The 8109-nt window shown below is 32.9% G+C and overlaps 1 pseudogene across 1 annotated transcript; it reads right to left on the bottom strand.

Moving 5' to 3' along the window:
• Nucleotides 1-373: 373 nt before the first annotated feature.
• LOC149533080 (UDP-glycosyltransferase 72B1 pseudogene) lies at nt 374-2147 on the bottom strand (annotated as a pseudogene). Its single transcript, XR_016356808.1, has one exon. The product of XR_016356808.1 is annotated as a UDP-glycosyltransferase 72B1 pseudogene (transcript).
• Between the last annotated feature and the right edge of the window lie 5962 nt (nt 2148-8109).

The raw sequence follows: 8109 nt of genomic DNA, 5'->3' as shown, positions 1-8109 counted from the left end.
CCTCTGGAAAATAGATGTCAGTTTTGTGTGGATGTCTATATCTTTATGATGATGATGTATCATGTATTGTTTATGGTTTCATTATGTTATTGCATCATGGATTAATATTGAATGTTGATGTACCTCATTTACAGTGGATGATTGAGCTAAACTAAAATGTAATTACTAAAAAGACACATATATTGTTTAAGTACATTGGATGTATCATAGTTATTTCATAAGGATGTGATGTTAAATGAATAATTATGATTAGATGTAATTCAACGTTAAGGGATCTTTAAAGAATGTAATCTGTTATGTCATGTGTACTTTTATTCGAATTGTTTCTATTGCTTCCGCAAATGTTATGAATGGTTTATATTTCATGGTTGGAAAAAAAAAAAATTTGTTTGATAAACTTAGTGAAATTCTTTAGAGCCCTTGGCGGAGCATTACAAGATGAGTTCATAGATAAAATTAGTCTTGATTGTACAATGAGACAGAGTTCAACCATATAAATACCCATCGTAGCACTAGCCGGTAGCCTCCAAGCTTAACAGAGCAGCGAAGACTACGAAAAGTATGGTCCTAATTTCACTGTAATCAGGGCACCGAAAGAAAAGAAACAGACGACGACGACAGGGTGGCCACGCTCAAACAAAATATTTGACCTGCATAAGCAAACAAATTAGGGAGCCAAGCTTAGTTTCTGTAATAAAACTGTGGCGGCTTTGGCTGTGGCCTTCATTGTACTTCCCCCTGGCATCATAGCAATCTTGGTCTTCTCCTTGAGTTGTTTCATTTTCTCCCTCGCCTTTGCCCCCGCTTCTCCTTCCATCAATTCCCTCACCGCTCTTTCTACTTCTTCTCTACTCACAAACCCATCGGTTCCTATCTTCAAATTTATGGCTACCTGAATCTGCTTTATCAATATGACCCTGTTCATCTTCTGATCGGCAAAAAGAGGCCAAGCGATCATGGGAACTCCATGACATATACTCTCCAACGTAGAGTTCCACCCGCAATGTGAAAGGAAGCCTCCAGTAGACGGGTGAGAGAGGACAGGGATTTGAGGAGCCCAATTAAGAAGCACAAGCCCGCGGTCCCTGGTTCGAATCTCAAAACCCTCCGGTAAGAGCTGAGAAATATCAGTTTCCACAGAAGAAGAACTCCCAGATTTGTTTCCACGCAGAATCCAGAGGAAGCGGTGGCCGCTGGCTTCAAGTCCAAACGCCAAATCTGTAATCTGCTCCCTAGATAAAACACCGAAGCTTCCAAATGCCACAAACAGAACTGACGAGGGAGGGTGCTGATCCAACCATTGCAGGCAGGTGGACTCATCAGGGGAATCAGATTCTGTGGACATCAAGGGGCCAACTGGATAGAAGGAGGGCATTCCAGCGGTGCTTAGGCTTTCCATGGCTTCCTCCTCCACTTCAGCAGAGGTGTTTATGAGAACCCCTGATGCTTCCCTCATGCGGGAGGAGTGCTTCAGCGCCCATTTAAATCCAAAACTCGATCTGTCCTGAACGGCAGTCGGCAGATCTCTGGCAGGAATTGGGGGAAGCCCCGGTATGTCCACCTCAAAATCGGCGTCCTTAAATGAAACCCTAATCTCCGAAGCGAGCTGCGGAAGATGTAACGTGACACAAACCAAAGAAGCAGAGGCCGCAACGAACAAATAAGAGGGCATCTTGAGCTTGGCGGTAACGTCAAGCAGATCTCTACAGAAGAGGTCTGTAATAAAAGCAGAGACAGGGGAAGATGAACTCAAGGATTGCAGGACATGTTCAATGTGCGGCTTTGCTTTCAGTACGAACTTCGTAACGCGTGCTAAAGTATCCATGTCTTCCTCGTCTTCATCGAGAGCGATTTGAGGAATCTCTGCAAAGTGGATATCCAGAGAAGAAGAGACCAATCGTTCAAGCACTGCGGGTTGCTTAGAAGTCCACATCCACCTGCTAATGATGAGAGTGACGGAGAAGCCATGAAACTCACAGAGCCTCTTTGCAAACTCAACTAGAGGAAGGAAGTGGCCCATACCAGCGCTGAATGGGAAAATGGCGACATGGGGCTTATCCATCCAAGGCAGAGGTACTAGAATTCCCGGAAAAGATATCAAGGATAATAATCAAAAGAGATGATTCAGAGAATCTACTTATGCTCCCAAAAGGTATCGAGGATGAAAATGGTTAAATAGACCAGAGAAAAAGAGAGCCAATGTAGGCTCATGCACTACTGACAAAATGATGATGTTGCCAGACTAACTAATATGGTTGACTACAAATGATACCATTGATTTAAGTTGCGCAGAAACCGCTAGCCGACAATTACCACGGGATTCGATAATTATATTACATTTATTAATTAAATTCAAATTTTAAAGACGGTTGTTTTTGAGTTTTTATTTATTTATTAATTAACTAGTAATTGCACTCCAATAAAGTGCAATGGTGATGTCAATAAGAAGATATATCCAAGAAATATACTATGGTGATGCCAATAGGAAGATATATCCAAGAAATATACTAAAGTTGGGGAAGAAAATATTGAGTAATTTCAGTTTAATTTAATGTAAGATGAAAATTTTAACTTAAATTTAACGAGGCACATTAGTTTGACACATTGGTCACACATAATACATGAATCTTCAAGACCTAAAGAACAATAACAAGATGGTGTCTTCGTATTATTGAGTTGACTAGAGTACATGTCATTGATCAATGTCTATGTCAGACTCTTGAAATTGACTTTCCATTTTGCAACAATGAAATTAATGGTTCAAGAATAATTGAGGTGTGAGGTTGTAAGTAGGTAGAGTTGTGCACCTTCATTTTATAGAGAAATGGGTTTTGTAATCAAGCTCTCTCCTTGCCTCATATCATTATGTATGGATTGTTTTGTATATCGTAGTATAGTTCGAAGGAAAACATTGGCTCAATATACATTGAGTATTATTGATCTTTGTTGTATCCAAGAATATTGACATCAAATGCAAAATGATCAAATACAAAATTTATTAGACAACAAACTTGTAATACATTGTAATACATTCATATAGCTTAATACAGTAGGTGAAATGATTAAGGGAAATGTCACACAGATATAGCTAAGAGGTTTATCAATGAGAGAGCAATTTGTTGAAGGCAAGCTTCCTCTTTTTCCTTATATTTGTACATGAATATGTTTGCATCTTGAAGTGTCATTCAAAGGAGAATGTTGATTGAATGTGAAGGTCAATTTATAAATTAACTCTAAATATGGCTCTAAATCTAAAGGTCAATTACTTATATTTTTTTAATTATATTTATTAAAAAGAACTTGATAAATATACTTATAATTACATGTGAAATTATTTATATTTTAAATTGAACTATTCATAAATATTTTTATAAATTTATTTATTTAAATATGGTGATAAAAAAACATACTTATTTGTATGCAAATATACTTCTAATTTATGTTTAATACTTTAAAAAATATTTGTTTAATATTATTTTTGTAAATATTTGTTTTTATATTGACAATGCGAGATTTGAACTAATGACCTCCTTGAAGGAAGCCATGCCAATTCACCGCTATATTGTAGGGGGTTCTCTTTTTTCATAAATATTTAATAGCAATCATTTGTATATATACATGTATAAGTACTCTTGAATTATGACTTTTTTTATGTATGAATATTTATTTCTAATTACATTTAAAATGACATTATATAATTTTACCTTAAACTTTCAAGTTCTTTTAATTTTACTTTATAGTAAACATTTCAATTCTTGATTTATAATCATCTCTTACCTTTTTTTTTTCATTTGATAGTTCTAATAAATGTCATAAGGTTTTTTATATTATAATACATATATTCTATTATTATTTATTCTTTAATTATTATTCAAGTGCTTACCCTTTTTTCTTTTTCATGATTTTTTTGTATTTTAGTTGTACCAAATCATCTTTCATCTCTCATCACTTTTCCCTCTCTTTTAATCTTTTTAGATTTGCAACTAACTGTTGTTTCTTTCCTTACACCCTCTCCTAGACTAATAATTTGTTCCAAAATATAACCTAAAATGTTGATGAAATAAAAAAAAACTTCTACAAATTACATCTAGAAATAGCTATAATCATTATAAATTATAAAACTATAATATCATAAAAGCATATATTAATCCCCAATACTAAATATAAGTCAACCTATGGCATATTAGATTGTAAAATACAAGAGCTAAGGCTAAAGATTCCTAAAATTATTTTTAATATCAAAGCTAAAAGCTAAAAGGATACTCAACATACAAACTTATAATACAAAAATCAACTTGCTTGACACCCTGACATAGGATGCCTTCTTAAGCCCAAAGTTTCATATATAATTATTTCCTTCAAGTTAAGGAGTTCTTAATATCACGAATTTTGTTTCAATAGTACCATGTATATTCATCACTAAGTCTAGAAATAAGGGCTCGTTTGGTTGTTGGAATAGGGCTAGAATAGGAAGAGAAAATTCGCTATTTGGTGCGCTCAATCAAAATTGGGAATAGGAAGACATATTCCAATTTTGCCCCTCAAATAAGCATTGTCTATGCCAAAAAATAACTTTTATTGGAATAGGCCATTCCTATTCCCAATCTGATTTTATTTTTTGAAAAAAAATATATAATTTTAAAAAATTACATTTTTTTCAAAAAATTAAAATTAAAAAAAATTTAATACTTTTTTAAATTATATCTATTTGTTTAAAAAATGAAATAAATAAAATGAAAATGAAAATAAATTAACCTTTTTACCTTTATTGAAAAAATTAATCAAAAAACAATAAATTAAAACAAAAAAATTTAAGGGAATTTTTTTTTTTTAAATACAAAACTTAACTTTATTCCTATTCCATTTTTGTACAACCAAACAATGGATTAACATATTCTCAATTGAATTCCAAGTGAACCATACAAGATTGGAATTGCCCTTTTCTATTCTCATTCCATTTTTCTATTCTAATTTTCAATTCCTATGTCAGCAACCAAACGAGCCCCAAAGGTTATCAAATCTGTATGCTTATATAGAAATAATTGAAAAGTAACACTGCAACAAGTTGCGATAGGGGAAAAAGATTGCATATGCCTTCGAGGTCTAAACAATATTTTGCACACCTTGAATGGGATCTGCACTCATGGTAGAGAGTAGTCATGGGTTGTTTCATTCTTATAATGAAAGATGACATTCACTATCCCCAAAAAAAATTGTTCACTTGAGTTCAACTATAACATTTAATTAATAAAATGAACATAAACATAAAGGAAAAAACTATTATCAATATGTGGAGGATGCAACACATTTTTCTATACTATTAAAGGGTAATTAACAAAACTCAAAGTTCTACAACAAATAAATCAAAATATAGACTTGACATAACCCGATCATTAAATTGATTATTTTAATCTACAAAGTAAAAGTAAAAGAATTCACAATCTTTCTCAATAAATGTTGTATTATATCTATACAAATATTTTAATTGGAAAATATATTACTATTTATATCAATAGATTGTTAAGTGTCTCCTTATCGTCATCGCCAAATGGCTCGTCTCTTCTATAAAATATTTTATCTAGAGCTAACACATCAATGATCTTGAGCAGGAAACCTCAACACACTAATAATTCAAAAGGCCTTATAAATAAGACCTTCCTCTTAAGAAACTCTCATAAGATTTGTCCAAATACAACTAATTTTTCATCAAGAAACACAATATTTTCCTAAACTTGAAACAAGACATGAATTTCCATCTATGAACAATCAAATCTCTCAATTTTTTTATAGTAAGAGCAATCTTGCATCACCCAAAAATATTTCCTTTTTGTTTCCTGAATAAGGGTTGTCTTAGTGCAGAGTTGTTGTTTCTAGAGGCTTTCTACTTAGTAAGCCAGTCATATGAACTTAGAATGTCCTAATTTCAGAAGTGGATGTTCATCTTGGATATAATAGCTTGCTAGTTGAGGCTCAGTGCCATATCATGAGTATTCATGGAGTTATTACAGAATTTTCGGTGTGCAATTTTGGTATAAAAACTTTAGGTCCAATGTTGAAGGCTTTAGAGGCCCCATATGGGCTCTAAAATGGGGTCAATTGGAGCTTGCATGAGTCAAGCACTGTAGATCAGAAGCTAAGGATTTCAAAAGATGATTATAATAGCCAATTGAAGCAACAATTCAAAAGTTATGGCCTTTCGAAGTTGGCTGACCAAATTTTCCAAAATAAGCATCAAAGGTTTATTTGGTCAACTCTATATGTAATTTTAGAGTTAGTCAGTCTCAAGGGTTAGGGTTTGATGTCTAGAAACTTCTCGGGTTGTGTAAAAATGACTATCTAAGGAATGCTTGTACATTGTCTAGGATAGCTCTAGGTGATAGTTTGCAGCTCTATGTTGCAAATTATTGTAAGGAGGGTGCCCATGTGGGCTTTCATATTGCATTTCAAAATTCTATAATTTTGCATTTGCAGCAATAATAAGAAGCCCATATTTTGTTCTTGCAAATTGTTCTTATTTCGTTATTTCTGTTATGTGTTAGTGGTATTAAGGGGAGCACCCATCATCAATTTCGTGATAATTTCTTGAATTGATAGACCAAGATAACTACAATTCCCTCTAAAATTCTTCAAATGATTTATGAAATAGGTCAAATCAAAGTATTAAAGCCAAATGTGTAAAACTCTATTCATCTTTATCATCAAATTAGACAAAATAAACAAAAAAGGGGAATTCATGGCATCCAAATACCAAGAGATTTTGTTCCTTACTTATTCCTTTGTTGCTTACTTATTGTTGAGCTCCTTCAATGAGAGAACACAATGATTTGTGGAAAAACAAAACACCTTGGCTTGGTATAAGAGAATAATTTAATTGAGCTCTCTCACTATTCACTGGCATGCTTGATTCAATCATCCAAGAAGGCAATTGGTCTGCTATGGTGATGTGCACATCAACTTTGCACTACAAGCAATTAATTTGACAGATTATGTCTGACAATTTGAACTGTGCAAAATAAATTTTGCATTAACTTGCATGACAAAAAATGATTAAAATAAAATTTTCACCTATACAATGCCATTAAAATGGGGACAAAATTATTACCGGCAAAATATGGATTCTTAGGCATATGACATCATGAAAAAGTGGTGATTTTCAACCATTATCAACTAATTAGTACTATTTTGCACTCTGATTAGACAAGAGATGCACATCTTTTGCATTGCTCTACCTCATAAATGAACTAATTCATTTTAGTCATTTTATCTCTATCATTGTACAATAGTTTAATGCTCCAAATGGAGTGCATTTTAAACAAAATCCTTTTCCCATTAGACAATACATCAATGCTATGTGCATTCTGATTATAGGGAAGTTTTTTAGGCATATGAAAATATTGATGAATTATCGGCTAATAAATGTAATATCAATGCCAATTCTTGTAGAAATTTTCCCAATAATATCTTTTTTTAATGCACATAATTTCCAAAAAATAATCTTTGATATCTATTTTGAAAGTTTTAATCAAAATTTGCAAGATTTAATTCTAATTTAATTTTTTTTTAAATGTATCTCTTGATCTTGTCTTGAAAGTTATAGTTGAATATAACTAAGTGCACAAAGTTGTGGACCAAAAATATGCCACTTTTTTTTTTCCAATTTGAAGCAAGTGAGATCGTGCAATAGCGTGATCGCAGTATTGTGTGATCACACTATGGTTCAGATAGCACAAACCATAGGCTCAGAAAATTTTCAAAATAGCGCGAGCACACTTAGTAAATTTTCAACATTATATATTTCTATGTAAAAAAGAAATTCTAAATTTTCAACTAATGTGTGTTATAAAGGTTCTAAGAACCCCTTAGCATAGATATAATGGTTTGAATAGGTCAACAGGGTTGATAGATTATCCTATGATCCCTTTTGACCCAATTGATCACATAATGTGTGTCTTAAGGGATTCTCAGACCCCTTAGCACACATATAATGGATCCAATGGGTAAAAAGTGAAATAGAGTATCCTATAACCACTTTTGACCCATTTGATCTCATAATGTGTGTTTTAACAGGTGTAAATAGCCCTTTAGACACATGTATAATGGTTTGAATGG

Source organism: Cupressus sempervirens, chromosome 10, assembly GCF_028749045.1.
Source record: "Cupressus sempervirens isolate cs-2001-9-10 chromosome 10, ASM2874904v1, whole genome shotgun sequence".
Lineage (NCBI taxonomy): Eukaryota > Viridiplantae > Streptophyta > Pinopsida > Cupressales > Cupressaceae > Cupressus > Cupressus sempervirens.
Note: the sequence above shows the minus strand (reverse complement) of the source record. Positions and strands in the feature narration are given on the sequence as shown.